This window comes from Alexandromys fortis, unplaced genomic scaffold, assembly GCF_014885135.2.
Source record: "Alexandromys fortis isolate MF-2015 unplaced genomic scaffold, M_Fortis_MF-2015_v1.1 scaffold_167, whole genome shotgun sequence".
Classification (NCBI taxonomy): Eukaryota; Metazoa; Chordata; class Mammalia; order Rodentia; family Cricetidae; genus Alexandromys; species Alexandromys fortis.
This window is the reverse complement of record NW_026068050.1, coordinates 2245076-2261986: the sequence shown is the minus strand read 5'-3', so window position 1 is coordinate 2261986 and position 16911 is coordinate 2245076. Positions and strand designations below refer to the sequence as shown.

Below are 16911 nucleotides of genomic sequence, written 5' to 3'. Positions count from 1 at the left end.
CTAATCAAGCCCAATGCTCTGGTTGTAAAGATGAGTAACCTGAAGGCTGGGAAGAGACAGAGACTTCCAGAAGCTCCTCAGCCAGTTAAGCAATGGTGACTAGGACACTGGACAGCCAGACTGGGACCCCTCCACTGAACCACACTGCTTCGACTTACCAGTGTCTATCATGGCCTCACTATGTTTGACTATGAAACAGCACCCACAGGCTCATGGGTGCGAACTGGTCCCAGCTGGGGGTGCTGGTTTGAAGCGGTACGAAGCCTGTAGGAGATGGAGCCTGGCTGCAGGAAGTAGGTCACTAAGGGATGAGTCTTCGGGTTTATAACCTCACACCACTTCCTGTCTACTCTCTGCTTTCTTAGATCAGACTCAATGTAACCAGCTCCTTCATGCCTGGGGTTCAAAGCCTTTCCAGTGAGGACAGCCTTCTTAAACCGTGAGCCCAAAGGAACCCTGGTCACAGCAACAAGTAAAAAGTTTCCAAAAGCCTTCTGAGTCTGGACACATGTCTCACATGAGCCCCCAGAAACCACAGTGGAAGGGGTTCCCCAACTTCCCCGGGAAGTACGCCACTCTGGCAGGCAAGGAGTGTGCATGGCTTGAAACAAGTCAACTTAGAAAAGTCCAAAAGACTTGGACTAGCTGGTGTCCCCTAGCGTGGGGGGTGGCAACTGCAAAACTCGCCTCTTCGGGCAGTCCCTCCAGCCGCCACCCAGACTTCAGACCTCCACCCACCTACTCCTCCAGCAGTCACTGGGGAAGTCCCAGACCTCCAGGTCATGTAGAGAGCCATGTGGGAAGGAACTGCTGAGTGCAGCCCACGGACCACACTGAAGTCCACAGGGAAAGGTTTTCATCACGGCAGTTAATTCGATGACTGCTCTGTTTAAAGAGTGGATTCTGTTTCACGGGCCAAGGTGCATCACCAGGAGGCATTCTTAAGCGATCCATCAACTTTCCAACCTCGGAGTGATGCCGAAGGTCAGGCTGGTCTGTTCTCATAGACCACCGACTCAAGCCTTTCCCTCTAAGGCATCCAGGACTGACAATGTTTATTCACACGTGCTTGACCCTCTCCCGAGGGTATAGGTTCCCTCAGACAGGCAAATATTTTAAAGAACAATAACATTGGTGTGTGGGAAAATCCAGCAGCTAACTCTTGTGTGTTACTGGTGAGGGATAAATGGGTAAATCGATACAGACCCAACAGAGAACAATCAGAGTCTTAATGAAATGGAACTTTCTTTTCTTTTTTCACACTGTAGCCTAAGCTGGTCATCAACTGGCAATCCTCCTGCCTCAATCTCCCAAGTGCTGAAATTGCAGGCAGAAGCCACCATGGTTGACAGAACATTGCATTTCAATTGTATTCCCTGTAAGCCTGAAATGCCACCTGTTGGGATAAGCAAAACAAACACATCCAAGTGTTTGTCCCTGAAGGGTGTTAGTGACTTTGCAAAACTAGAAATTACTCAGGTATCCAATAGGAAAATGGCAAGGCAAAACAATAATCGTAATGAATTAAAGCTATGTGCGGACCCGAGGATGGCGTTTGCATTCAGCAAGTATGAAAGCTATGTTCAGCCTCCAACCCCAAAACCCAAATATGTCATTATAGATAGACTTCAAAATATACTTACTGCGGAGGGTTAACAAGCTTGCTTAGCGGGGGGTGGGGGGGCACTTGCCTCGAAAGCCCAGTGACCTGAGTTCAACACCCAGAACCCACATGGTGGAAGGAAAAAAATAATGACTCTAGAAAGTTGTCCTCTGCCATCTACATGTACTCTGTAGTATGCATATGTGCACACGCACACACACGCGCACACACACACACACATACACTAAATAAATGTAGAAAAAACTTTTAATGTGCTGTTGAAAGCATGGCCTGATGGCTAGAACTTGGTGTTCTGTGGTAGAGTGTGCTCCTAACATGCACAAAACCCTAGGTTCAATGCCCTACTACTATAATACATATATACATGTATACATACATACATTGTTATATGATGCCATTCATATATATTAGATAAGGTAGGTCTCAAACTCAGTATACACTTGAGGATGACTGAACTTCTAATCCTTCTGCCTCAGTTTCATAAGTGCCAGGATTTTAAGTGTGTGCTACCCTCGCTGTTTTGTTTGCTCGTATTTTTTTTTTGTTTATTTAATGCTAAGGATCGAACCGAGGGATTCATCCATGCTAGCCAAGCCCTTAACCAATTGAACGACATGTACCCTAACTTTTGCTTTTATAAATTTCCAAATAGAAAAGTTAATTCTGTGTATTTTTCGTAGGTTTATATCCATGATGCTTAAAGGTAAAGCATAGGAACAGAACGAAAAGACATCAGAATGAAAGGACACATACAGTATCCTCGAGAGCGGTTATCCCTGAGATGGGCAACCAGAAGCAGGTCAGTCTAAAGCACAAAGGTGATAGTATTTCCCATAAGCCCATCTGATACATCACCTGGACTCTCAGTTCACCTGTAACCCGAACATGTGACCATTCACTCTGCCTCAGTCACTAGTACAGCGGCTGATGCCCTAGCAACCAATCCCCAAACACCATACATCTTACACTGAGCCTTTCACAGGCTTCAGAATTTTAGTTATCAAGGGCTAGACATCTCTATGATACATTTTGTCAGCATACTCTGGACCAGCAGAAACGCTGTCACTATTGAATCTAGCACACACTGCTTCACATTTGGGTGTGTCTGACAGTTGGTGCTGGCATCTGGCTGTGAGTAAAACCCTGGAGATGGATACCAGTGGGAAGAAAATGTGGAGACAGCAGGCAGGATCTTTGTGTGTACTTTTTGGTTTGGGTTTGGGAAATAGGGTTTTACTATGTAACCCAGGCTGGCCTTGAACTCATAATCCTCCTGCCTCATTGTTGGAGGTGGCTGCACATTTGTTCCCGGCCACTTAGACCCAAAATAATCACTCAGTAACTATATTATTTGCAATATTGTTTGGCCGATAGCTTAAGCGTATTGTTAGCTAGCTCTTACATCCTAAAATAACCCTTCTCCATTAATCTGTGTATCGCCACCTGGCTGTGGCTTACTCTGGAGGTTCTGGTGCATTGTCTGTCTCCTGTGGGCAGTTACACAGCTTCTCTCTGATTCTGCCTACCCTCTCTCTACATCTCTTTCAGCCTGGCTTTACTCTGTTAATCCATTAGCTGAAAGCAGTTTCTTCTTTATTAACCAATGGTAATAAACATATTCACAGCATACATCACCTCCCACATCACCTCATCCTCTCAAATGCAACAATTATAGGTATAAGCCACCATGTCCTAGCTGGGAAAATCCTTTTTTGAGAAATAGGAAAGAGAGGGAAGGAGGGAGGGTGAAAGAAAGAGAGGGAAGGAGGGAGGGAGGAAGAAGAGAGAAAAAGAGAGAGGGAGAGATGGAGAAAGAGAGGGAGGGAGGAAGGAAGGGAGAGGGGAGGAGAGAAATAGGAAATCACTCTTTGTTGTTGTTGATAACTTGGAAGGAAATGTTATGTTGAAAATGGTTTTTAGTGATGCTGACTGAAAAAGCGATTCAGGAGTGTTACAAGTTAGACATGAAAGATGGCCCCAAAAGGCTTGTGTGAAGTCTTGGTGTCCCTTTGCGGGTGACTGGCTCACAAAAGCTCTGACTAGTCCATGGTGTTGCACTACTGATGGTTTTATAATCCAATGCCCTTGCTGAGACATGGCGGAGGTGAGCCCAGGCTGGGGAGCATACACCTGGGGCTATGACTCCTCGCCCCCTTTTGCTTGGCGCTGCCTAGATGGTTTTCTTGTTGCCCTGACAAGCAACTTGAGGGAGGTAGAGTTGGTTTTTATTCGTGCTGTTAAAAGGATCCAGTTTGGCCAACAAGATGGCTCTTCGGGTAAAAGCACTTGCTTCCGAGCCTGACCACCTGAGTGGACTCTCCAGGACCCACCCGTTGATGGAAGGAGAGGACCGACTCTGGCAGGAGCTGGGCCAGGCTAGAAACCCAGAGGCCAGCCCAGCCCATGGTGCCCTTCTTCCTCCAGTGAGGCTCCATCTCCCGAAAGTTCTACAGCCTTCTAAACGAGTGCCCCAACTGTCAATCAAATATTCAAACATCTGAACCTATCGTACATCCAAACTCCAACAGCTGCCGTAAAGTGAGCAGCCTTATTCCTCCACGCAGAAGCGTACCTTCCCTGCTGTAAGTGGAGTTACTTGGGCATTTTTTGTTCCAGCAACGTTGCAACACAGAAGCTGCACCCCTTCTGAAATGCGCTCCTTTTGTTTTCATTTCCCTGTTATGTAATTTATATCTATTTTATTTGACATATTCTAAAACACCAACATCTAAATAAGTCTACAAGAGCTCTCTTTTTTGAAGTACATGGTAAAAATCCTACACAGTAAGTACTTACGCAATAAGTAAATACTCATGACTTACTTGGCAGTGTGTCTTCTTCATCATTTTAATAGCACATGGCATAATGGGGCCTTTGGAATTCAACAGCATCATGTTTGACAAGCCATGGATAACAATCATCACATCCACTGCCGTTCACTGAGTCCTCAGAACTGATCTAATCAGCCACCACGTATTGTCTCACTCAATCCTCTCAATGGCCATATCATTTACATATTATTCATACTTTGCCCAATGGAGTATGGAGACTCGGAGCGGTAAGAGAATTGGCCCAAAGGCAGCAGCTGACAAGCAGAGCTGACACTCAGCCAATTTATGCCAACTCCCTGAGCTACAATGTTTAACCTTTCTGTATGGGTTTAGAACCTCAGCCAAAGCCCTCGGCGCTTTTCTCAACAGGAAGAGGGAACAACGAGGACGTGCATGGAAGGACAAAAGGCAGCTGAGACCGTGCTCAGCCACAGGTGGGCTTTCCTCACCGTGGCCTCCCGGGTTCCCAGGAGCACTGAACTCTCTCCGCCATGCACCTCCCCTCCCCTGCGACCATGCGGTACCACACCTGAGCAGCACAGGTGTCTGCCAGCTTCCTTGAGGTAATCCAGTTCATGTGCCCTGCCGTCTGAGCGGGCCTTTAAAGGATGGGGCTATTTTATAATAAGCTTTTGAGGGAGGGGAGGTGTTCCCCGGCTGAAACACACTTTTGGAATTAGCCGTTATCCCCTTCATAGTAGAGCTCTGTCTGCAGAGTCCACAACACGGTGGAGCACAAACACAGAGTCGTTTTAACCAAGCACCAAGGTAAACTCGTGCAACTGAGTAGCCAATGTGTAAGTAATAAAAAGCCCAATTAAATTAAGAAGCCCAGCAGATGGATCCCATTAGTGTCAAGACTTTAATCCAACCTGCTATGGCTTCTGTAGCATCAGGGGCTTCTAGGGCCTTCCTGCCTTGTGACTTGTGAGGTAAAGCAGATTAGCCAACTGTGGGGGAGGGGACACATCCATAGATCAAGAGACCTGTGTTCAACATTTAAAGCTTTATATGGCCTTGAACAAGTCACTTGACTGTCTATGTCTCATCACCTCTTCCTGTAAAATTTGCACCCCAGTTTCTAAAACTTAAACAGAAGCCCTAGTTTCCTTCCTGTCTTAGCCCTATGCCATCTGCGTTTTTATTAGCTTCATCTTTCCGGAACTTTGAGTAACTTCCGGGGTCCTGTTCTCTTATTACGGAACACCACTCTGCCCTGGCAGTTTGTTCCTGGGACAAGGGGAGCCCCAGAGTGAGGCTAGCCTGCCCTTTGCCTCGGACAGCCGCCTAGAATCCAGACCTCCCTCCCTCTCCCACCCTTCCCCAGCATCCGGACTGAAAGATTCTTTGTTTGTGTCCCCTCTACTTGGCTGCTCACTCACTGATAAACCAAGAAAACACCAGCGTCTAGAGAATTCTGTTTATTTTCCTACCCAACTTCCCAAGACCCAGAAAGAAACGTGGATTTTCTCAAAGTCCCTCAGCAGCTGCTGACTGGGCTGGGATGCGACTCCAATTCAACAACAGGAGCAAGGAACTCGGAAGATTTTGTGGTGCCGACTCGAACAACCTCAGGATAAAGCCAGCGTTGCCGCCGCTCGCTGTGCCTTCCCAACTCCTCATCTTTAGGGCGGAGACGATACTCATCACGTAGGATTGTCGTGTGCGGTGAACGGACACTGTACATAAACCTCACACAGTTTGGAGCTTAAACAGTAAGGGGTCTAGACGGGCATGGAGAGGGTATTGCTCCTGCCCTGCACTAAGGAGGACCCCGTGCTTACCTAAGATACCACGCAAGATAGGAATCCAAACTACCTGGGTCTCACAGACTATACCTCCCTGGGTGTGGCGGTTCACTCCCGTAATCTCAGATAGCCGAGGCAGGAGGATGGTCACGTATTTCAAACCAGTGTAAGCTACACAGTGAATTCCAGCCAGCCAGCCTGAGCTACACTGATAGGTCCCAATAACAACGCGAAGCACGGAGGTTTTCTTCATTGGGTCTCTCTGTTGTCTCTTGGGGGGTGGGAGGGAGCATGGCGCCTGCCTGTAATCCCAGCACTTGGGAGGTAGAGGCACTTGGGATGAAGAGTTCCACGATGTCTGCCCCAGCTTCGCAACAAGCTGGGCTATGTGAGACCCTGTCTCAAAATCCCAGCAATAAGTAAATACCTCAAAAAAGCTGAGTTTTTAAAGAACTAGCTTGGAATCACCGAAGATCAGAAAGGGTGGATGAAGTCAAAGGGTGCGTGCGGGTGAGGGGCACCGTCTAGCAGCACAGTCTCTGCTGAGAACTGCTGGTTCTTGACCAGGGACCGGGTCAGCTGTGGCCAGGAGGGAGGAGTCCTGCGCTCTATGTGTGTCACAAATGTATGTCACCCCTGCTCAAAGCGGATGTGAGCAGAGGCAGCTTCACTTAGAAAGGTTTGGGAGTGTGGGTCCAGTGACATTTACAAAAAACATCTCACATGCAGTGACATTAGAGTTGGAGGCGGGGATGGGGTCTGGGTAAGAGCGGAAGAGAGTCCAGGGGCCAGAAACTAACATTGAGCCAGCTCTATCCCTTGAAGCTGTGTGATCGAAGATGCCATTTTTCTCCTTTGAGTTTCTTTTATTTTGATTTTATTTTATAAGTATGGGTGTTTTGCCTGCATGTATGTCTGTGCACCATGTGCATGCCTGGTGTCTACGGAGGCCAGAAAGGGCGCTGGGCCCCCTAGAACTGGAGTTACAGATGGTTATGGGCTGCTAGGTGGGTTCAGGGAATTAACACTGGTCCTCCAAAAGAGCAGACGGTGCTCTTACTGTGGAGCTGTCTCTCAAGCTCGCTTCTTTGATCTTCTATAGGCAAAAGATGTTACCACCCAACATGGAGGATAATATGAGAATTGAATGAAGCCCACATGTGACCTTGGGTTTGGTATCTAGGATATGGCTGATAAGCAGCCTTGGTTTTTTTTCTCGTTTACCTGTTTCTTGCTCTTCCTGACTGCTCTAACGTGTGTAGCACTAAAATTCATACAATGTCGTTGTGCAGGAGGTCACATGAAGACAAAAGGCCCAGAATAAAAGCAAAATGTCACATAATCAGGCCATGACTACTTGAAGCCTGCCTGACTCTGTGACTTGCGATGTCTTATACAAACATTTAGAGCTTCACTCCTAAGGACCTGGGTTCTCTACCCAAAAGAATAATCTCAAGAAAGACAACTGGTCTAAAAAGTGTGCAACTTGGAAAGAAAGACCGTGAGATGCCTGAACAGACAGCATCGGATCACATAGCTCCCCCTTCACCCTTATAAAACAAACCCCTTCGATCTGTGGGATCCCTGAGAACTTACTCTCTGCTTCTCTGCAGTGTGTTTCAATAAATGAGTTCTCTTTCGTGCCTTTGGTAAAGTCCTTTTTGCTACCTATATGCAAACACCTTTTCATTCACCGATTTATTGTCCTTCAGCCGCCCAGTTCTCCCTCTGGGAGGGACCAGTTTGCATGGCGTTTCAGTGACCTCTACAAGGACTCTCTCCTTGCCTCTCTTACCCTCTCTTCCTTCTGGTGCTTGTGGTCAGCTGAGCGGCCCATGAGTAACAATGTCTCTGGCTGGGGTTGTTCTCCAGTGAGACCCAAAGGCCCCTGGCTGTGACTCTAGACCGCAGTCACCCGTCAAGATACAAATGGTGGCCTCAAGGTACAAGGTCCTGTGTTCCACCAGGGAAATCCTTACCTTCCATTTGCAGCTGAACATCTTTGGCTGGGGCAACTCCTTGGTATGACCTGAGGTGGCAGCAAAGGATATTTTGTCCTGTCCATCATCGTCAGGATCCTCTCTCAACGTGAGGCTCACCCAGAGTGTAACCACACACATTGTGAGGGTTTCTCCCCCATTCTGTGCACCCCCCCCAGAGGAAGCAGATTCTGTGAGGCCAGGTTCTACACCTATCTGGCTAACCCTTCTTCCTTCTTGGTATGTGGGGCTACAGTCCATCTGTATTAGGCATTCACTTGTCTGTTGCCCGTCTTCTCAGCCGGTCTTAGTAATCAGAGGGACTTACAGGTCATCAGACTTTTTTCTTCTCCAGGACAAACTTCTCCCACTTCTTCTCATCAGCCATGTGCACTGAGTCCAGTTTCATGCATTTCCTTCCGAGGTCTGGTCTAGCCAAATGCAATGGTGGGGGAAGGAAACGAGGAAGGAGGCGCTCACTGGGACTCCGTGCATGCCTGTGTCCTAGAAGAAATGAAAACGGCTCTTATCAAACCAGTTACCTAGAGTAAGCTATGAAAGACAGAAAAGGGCTTTCTGCAAACCTGGCTCACTTTCAGTCCAGCCTTACTAAAACCATGCACAAACACACTAGTCTGGACTCTGAGACCGAGAGAGTCAAACTGTGCTGCCTGTACCTTTTCTAAACCAGGCCTCCCCAGGTAGTAGACAAAGGCATCACAGCTTAAAGCAGGGATCCCCAAACTCCTTCCCACTTTATTAGATGTAGCTTTCAAAGTCTTTAATTATCAAGATGAAAGCCAAAACAAAGACAAAAGGACACCCACCAGACTCAACACAGGGCCCCCCTGAAGGTGCCCAGCCTTTGCCTATCCTGAAAAAGACTAGAGCTCCATCTAGAGGCTTGCTTTCCCAGTTTAAATAAGACAAGGGACTCAGGATGAAAGCTCCTCCCTGGCTGCTCTTGTGGCCACGCAGGACAGTGAAGTCAGGAGTGCCTAAAGACACCAGTCTACAAACCTCCACCAGGATCAGGTCCGAACTGAAAAATGAAGAGCCATTAGAGGCAGAGTGGGCCCTCGCTGCTTGTGTGTGAACCACCCGCTATTCAAGGATCTCCTTGTCAGTTCAAACCTGATGAAGACAAATGCCATTAACTCTGTTCCTGGACCATGAGGAACCCGATGAGGAAAGAAGTCCCTCGTGTTCTGATGACCGATGGAGTCCAGGGGTTAGGTAGGCTCACATATTGGCTGTCTTTATGCATGAGCCGTGAGTGGCCCTGAATGTGTCGGGGACCAAGATTATGCCCCTTATCAACAGGAAGCAACTTTTCCTGGCCAGACCGCCCTTTCTGGGTTGTCCTGCTTTGACCATCGGTCTTTGAGCCTCCTGATGACATAACATTCCCCTCCTAAGCTATATGATAGGCAGACACAGTCTCACTCATTCCTTTCTGGTCTCTCAACTTCCCAGTTCCCCTCCTGGGTAGGGCCATAATATCCACTCTCCAAGCCCATCTAAGACTTTTATTTTTATTTTATTTTATTTTTTTGCTATTCCAGAGGCCTTTAAGGCATTCCCAACATACAGCCCCTGGTCCTGCAAAGGCCTGAGACTACTGATGCCCTGCCCCCCCCCCCAAAAAAGAACCTCCCTATGATCTCTATTAGCTACACCAGCGTTGGACAACAAGTTCCCCCCACAGTGTGGAACATCTCATTCCCAAATGCTCACTCCCAGTCACTCCTGTCACAATAACCCTTAAGGACTCTAGCCGGGCGGTGGTGGCGCACGCCTTTAATCCCAGCACTCGGGAGGCAGAGGCAGGTGGATCTCTGTGAGTTTGAGGCCAGCCTGGTCTACAAGAGCTAATTCCAGGACAGGAACCAAAAAGCTACAGAGAAACCCTGTCTCGAAAAATCAAAAACAAACAAACAAAACCAATAACTCTTAAGGACTCTAATAAAGAAGCCCAACTATACCAGGCTATCTTGGGGGGGGCACCAACCAGCTCCCAAATCATGATACAGAGACTTATTATTAGTTTTGAATGCTCAACCTAGCTTAGGCGTGTTTCTGGTTAGCTCTTTTAACTTAACCTATTTCTCTTTGTCTACCTTTTGCCTCGGGGCCTTCTACCTCTCTTAACTTCTGTATATCTTACTGTTGCTGCTTCTCTATGTCTGCCCAGCTTCTTGCTCCAGAGTGTGTCCCTCATTCTTTCCTTCTTTTCTCTCATTCTTCTTCCTTCGCTGAGTCTAGATTTCTCCTCCTATTTTTTTTCTCTCTTTCTGCCAACTCTGCCTATCCGTTCTCTTCCTAGCTATTGGCCAGTCAACTTTTTATTAGACCAATCAGGGACCTTAGGCAGGCAAGGTGAAACAAATGCAGCACATCTTTTACATAATTAAACAAATGCAGCATAAACAAAAGTAACACACCTTTACTCAGTTAAAGTGATATTCTGCAGCATAAACAACTGTGACACATCTTTGCCCAATTAAAATAATATTCCATACACTCAGCTTCCATAAACCTTGAACTGAGGCTTACATGTTCTCTCTTATTAAGTCCCATTGGGTCATTACACCTACGCCTGTACCAAGGGAAAACCCTATCCACTGAGTCATTACATCTATGTCAGAATGGCCAGAGGACCTGAAAGTCATGAATCAGGATAGCTACCCTGTAGTCCCTGTAGTTCTGTGCCCTTTGGCAACAAATCTCCTCCAAAACTCCTAGTTCACCATCTTAGATCTTTAAGGATTCTTCCTCCTTTTCCATAGCTGCCTACCCAGACTTCCCAGCTCCTGTTTGCCTTCAAAAGGCAGGAGGCTTCCATCCAAATGACTCAATATCCCATCTGGGTCGTCTTACCAGAAGCTATATGACTTCCAATCAAGGTAGCCATTATACATTTCAAGGCCCATCAAAAAGACTACCCCGTATTTCTCAGAGGAACAACTGTGGAGGACAATAGGCTAAACGAGCCTTTGCTTCTACTCCTGGCTGCCTTAGTTCCTCTTTCCACTCTCCCACATCCACAGCCCATCTCTCAGGAAACGTAACAGACTTTAGATTGGTGCTTTGGGCTGAAGAGATGGCTCGGTGATTAAGAACATTGACTTTTTCCAGAGGACCCAGGTTTGGTTCCCAGTACCCATTTGGTGGCTCACAAGCATCTGTAACTCCAGTTCCAGGGGATCTGATGCCATCGTCCAGCTGTAAGCACTGCATGCATGTGGTACACAGACACACATGCAAACACTCATTCATGTAATAAAAACTATTTGTGCTTATATATCTCAGGGCTTCACAGCCTCTCCAGAGAGGAGGATGGTTACAAGGCCCAACGATCTTTGTCTCATCATAATAGAAGTTCCTAAGTAATTTACATCCAACCACATTTCTGGGGCCAAAGTCCTACAAACTCTAATTTCTAATTTCTTCAGGGCTTTGATGAGGAAAAGATATTAAACTTTGTCAAAAGATCTTTCCTTTGTCTATTGATATGATCGCTTGATTTGTGCCCTCAATACTATTTAAGTGTTCTATTACATTTATTGATTAGTGTTATGCTGGACCAACTTTGCATCCCTGGGTTGAAACTAAGCTAATCATGGTACATGATCCTCTCCACATGTTCTTAAATTTAGCTTGCAAATATTTTGTTAAAAACAAGCAATCTCTAGTCTTCAGGGAATTAATCTGTAGTTTGTTTTGTTGTTGTTGTTTGGTTGGGTTTTTGTCCTTACCTGGTTGTGGTGTTGGGATAACATTGGCTTTGTAGAATGAGTTTGGTACTGTTCCTTTCCTGGTCATTTTATGGAATACTTCAAGGGGTGTTGGTGTCAGTTCCTCTTATTACTGCTTAAAATGATAGTGAGGTGCTTGTCTCTCTATCCAACTGTGAGGCCAGAACAAATGGTCAGTGAGCGAAAACCAACTAACTTCCTCAGCTCTTACAAAGAGAGCTCCCACCCCCTCAACTGAGTGACCCCTCTCTGGGAACTAACCAGCTATCTCTCTGCAGTGTTTCAACAAATTCCACCATTTTATTCCCCTGGCAAATTCTTTCTTCTGACATATGTCACCATTTCACATAGCAGGGGAAATGGTCAGACCACACAGCAGAGCCTTCGGGGATAACAGCAGTGCCCTTATGCAAGAGCCCATTGTGAGCATGCTGTGCCTGAAACAGTGGAACACATCTGTGTCTTCCCACCATGTCAGGATTTATCGGGTAACAATAAATTCACGAGGTTTATCAGTTTCAGTGACATCCATTTTTTATGTAATCTCTCTTATCTTGGTAACACAGTGAGACAAAAATACAGATTGTTTTATTCCAGTTTTTCAAAAGTTGTATTTATTTTGACTTTATGTATATGAATGTTTGCCTACAAGTGTGCATGCATACTGCATGTGTGCCTGGTGCCTGCAGAGGCTAGAAGAGGATATCAGATCTCCTGAAACTAGAGTTACAGATGGTTGTGGGCCACCATGTAGGTGCCGGGAACTGAACCCTGATCCTCAGCAAGTGCTCTGAACCAGTAAGCCATCTTCCCAGGTTTTTTTTTTTTTCATTTGAACAGTAATTACTGCTACTAAGTTATAGCACACTAAGGTTTGTTCTGAAATAATCATAAACTCACAAAAAACAGCAAGATGTGAAGAGGTGAGGGTGGGGTTGTGCCAGCATCTGGAGAAGAGGTACAGACAGAGTAGGAGGCAGGGCAGAGAGTAGGGAACCCAGCAGGATGTCTCCCAGGAGAAAAAGGACACCTTTCGGTCTGTGGTGTTTTTTTTTTCCGGTCCTCTGACATCCTTTATGAGATGCTTTTAACATCACCCCAGCCAGAAATGGTCCTATCTTCCTCTAGCCCTCCCCTCTTTATATAGTTCATAATACTCACCCAAGATAGGAAACCAAGAAGTATGTGAATAGATAAATCCTGTTTCTTGGAGTCATTTAACGTTTTAATCAAATTATTTGACCTTCAAACACAACCCCAATGAGGACAAAACTGCCGCGTCTTCTTACCATGTCAAACCAACCAGTAAATGAATTGGGGTTTTGAAACCCCTGACAAGCTTTTAAGAAGGCCATGAACTTACAAATAAGCGTCTCCGAAGGTTTTAATTGCTGTGATATGGAAAAGTCATTTGACCTCTTTTAAAAGTGGCATAATGAAACTGGCCACCTGCCCAGCTCGCTGAGGCTCTGCGCATTAATTAATAAAGGTGGAGGTGGGATGCTGGGAGCTTCCCTTGAGGAGAGAAGAGAGCTCTTTAGAGGCAAACTCTTGTGATGGCTGTAACCAAAGATGCCATTCTCTCTAGACTGCCTCTGGTGACCAATTTAACACACTGTATGGAATATGTTTTGAATTAATTGGCTTTTATAGCCTCTCAGTTGTCTGGGAATTGTAGATTAGCTGTGGGTTTTGCCTTTGTCAAGACTCCCTCTTCTTTCTTCTTTCTTTTTCTTTTCTCTTTCTTTTTTCTTTTCTCTTTCTTTTTTCTTTTTTTCCAAGACAGGGTCTCACTATGTAGAGCTCAGACTCATAGAGACCTATCTCTTCATCCTGTGCTGGGATTAAAAGGCTTGCACCACCATACATGGTCTAATAGGTTTATTTTAACTTTATGTGTGCATGACTGTGTGCATGTATTACCACTTGTGTGTGGATTCCCACAGAGGCCAGAAGAGGACATCGAATTCCTTGGAATTGGAGTTTATAGGTGCTTGTGAGCCACCCAGTTAGGTGCTGGGAACTGAACTTTGGTCCTCAGCAAGAACATGTGTTCTTAACCACAAAGTCGCATCTCCAGCCCCTTGTTTTCTTCTTTCAGTGAGAGACAATGACCAGATGCCCCAGTATCTCCTTAACCCTGGGCTCTCCACTTATGGGTAGGTGCTTGACAGTCCATCCTTAGGGGATTTTCAATCGGAAGCCAGAGTTCCTGGTGCTGCTGGGTAGAGTTTTGGTAACTGCATTTACTCCCAATGCCAGACACCATTCTCAGGTCTCCAACGTGTGCTTAGATGGGAACAGTACTGGACTCATTCAGTGTGGTTCCAGAAGATGAAACTGGGACAGCTGAGAGAGAAACACAGCTTCAGGTCCAATTGAAAGAAAACTTCTGCAGAAACTGCTACCCACTGGGATAAGTTCCACCTAGAGATGGTGAGCATCTCATCAGCAGAGCCCGTGTTTGTCAGAGTACTGGCTTGTACTCATCTGAATCTCCTCTAGTCAACTGTGACAGAAATGAGTGTGTAATAGCGGTGTGGTTGGAGCTTTTAAGGCAAACGCCAGGACTCTGACAGCTCCAGCAGGCTAGGCTCAGCCACCAACCCCTAATATTCCAGTTAAAGGCACTGGTAATGCAGAAAATCAGAAAGAGAGACAGAGAAACAGACAGAAATTTTGGAAGGAGACTGGCGGAAGCTTACAAGAGGTTTTTTGTATCAGCCCTGGTTTAGGTGTGAGATTGTTTTCTCTGCTCTGAGCCTTCAAGGAGTCTGCAGCTGTCCTCACTGATTAAAGAGACAGCTGGATCCAGGAGATGTTTCTGCTCCACCTCTGGCCCCGCCCCCATGGATAACTGCTCTCACCTGAGACTTTGGTTCTTTCTGGAACCCAAAGAGAATGCAGGTTTAGGTCAATAACTTGTCTCTGTGTCTTCAACCTGGAGGGGTTGAGGTAGGTTTGGTGACCAGTCAAATAGAGGTCTGAGCTAACGTAAAGCAGATAACCACAGAATGAAGACAGATGCCAGGCTTTCATTTACCTTGTGGACTCAGGTGAGGAGTCTGTGCCCTTTAGCAGAAGTGGTGTGATGGCTGTTCTCGGTTGGCAACTTGGCTATATCTGGAATTAACTAAAAGCCAAAAAAAAAAAAGTGGCTGGGAATATCTGTGCACAATTTTCTGCTAAATTAAACCATTTATAGTGAAAGACCCACTTTTAACCTAGATCATTTGAAGTGGGAAGACACACCTTTACTCTGGACCACATCTTCTGCGGGAGCCTATATAAAAGACACAAAAGATGGAAGTTCTCTCTCTCTCTCTGCCTGTTTGCTCTCACTCTCCCTAGTAGGTCAATTCTGTCACTGGCATTAGAGCCTAATTCCTTCCACTGGTAGCCAGCCATCATTGGACTAGCTGGACCATAGCCCTAAGCTATTCTAATAAAGCCCTTTAGATAGATAGATAGATAGATAGATAGATAGATAGATAGATAGATAGATAGAGATAGATAGATAGATAGATAGATAGATATTTGTTCTGTATGTTCTGTTTCTCTAGAGAACCCTAATACAAGCAGCTTCTAAGTTATTGACTTAATCATATTGCCCAGTCACTAGCTATCATAAGAAGAAGAAAAAGAAGATGACAACGACCATGAAGCTGTAACTGCTCTAGACAGCAGCAGGCTTGGACTTAGGTTTCACAATGTATAAAAATATCTGGGTGGTGATAGAACATGCCTTTAATCCCAGCACTCAGAAGGCAGAGATTGGCAGATTTCTGACTTTGAGGCCAGCCTTATCTACAGTTCTGGGGCAACCAGAAAGAAGAAGAAGAAGAAGAAGAAGAAGAAGAAGAAGAAGAGGAGGAGGAGGAGGAGGAGGAGGAGGAGGAGGAGGAAAGAAAGAAAGAAAGAAAGAAAGAAAGAAAGAAAGAAAGAAAGAAAGAAAGAAAGAAGAAAAGATAAAAGAAAGAGAAGATTTTCAGCACACAGATGCACAGACAGACCTGGAGTCTCAAGCCAATGCTCACACTATGAAAAAGTGAACTCTGCTAAAAGGAGGGCTCAGAGGCAAAAGCAAGAGGACGGTGTCAACCAAGACATGAAGAACAGACAGAATAAGTAAGCTGGAGCTCCAGCAGGTCAAAGGTGAGTGGGAAGGGAGTGATGTCACTCCAGAGGTGCCACTGTTGTGAAGCAGTGCTGCTGAAGGGTCCCTGGAGCATAAGGGAGTTCTTCTGAACCAGCTTCTTGCTCAGGCTCTCTCTGGGTCTGAAGGGCTGCTGACAGGAAGACCCAAAGAAGGTGCTGCATCTGTGTGCAGAGACACAGTGCTGTGCAGGTGTGTAAAACATGGAAGACTTCAGGGCAAGCAGGGCACTGGGTGACAGGAGGCAGATTTGCGTAGCTGGAGGAAGTGGGAGTGGCGTTCTGTCACCAACTCTGGGGCTCAGGACCTGTTGGATGGCTAAGTTAGATGACACAAAAGACCCGAGGAGTTGAGAAGCCAACGAGAATGGAAGTAGCCCAAAGTAGGGTGCCAGGAAGCTCAAATATCAGGCTAGAGAGTTTGGACTTTGGCCTTGGGTGCATGGACTAGACATTTGGAGCAGGAAAGCGACTGGGATTGCAGCTGGTGTATCCAGAAACCAGCTGGGCAGTGGAGTGCAGAGGGAGTGCCAGCCAAGAGACAAGGAACAGTCTAGAGGGCTCTAAGCCTTGGGATTGGGACGTAACCTTCAATTCCTTTTATGAAACGTGGTGTGAAATCTCCCAGAGTTCTCTCTGCTTGTCGGGACTGTCCTCACATTCTTAGAGGTAATGCTTCTTGCTTTAACAGTGTACAAAGACACTCTGGGTTGTAAGAGTAAACGAAAAATCAGGAGGTTATGTGGTATCTGGCCGCAGGATGAGATGGCATCCCTTGGAGACAGAACTCTCTCCCTTGGGGATTTGGGGATCTGC

At 46.2% G+C, this 16911-nt stretch overlaps 1 long non-coding RNA gene across 1 annotated transcript; it reads right to left on the bottom strand.

Annotated features, from left to right (window-relative positions):
* Window positions 1-13893: 13893 nt before the first annotated feature.
* LOC126486895 (uncharacterized) lies at window positions 13894-15071 on the bottom strand. The gene is made up of 3 exons (XR_007588228.1): window positions 14984-15071; window positions 14808-14881; window positions 13894-14289 (listed from the first exon to the last, which is right to left on the bottom strand). It is a non-coding gene; the product is annotated as an uncharacterized lncRNA (long non-coding RNA).
* Between the last annotated feature and the right edge of the window lie 1840 nt (window positions 15072-16911).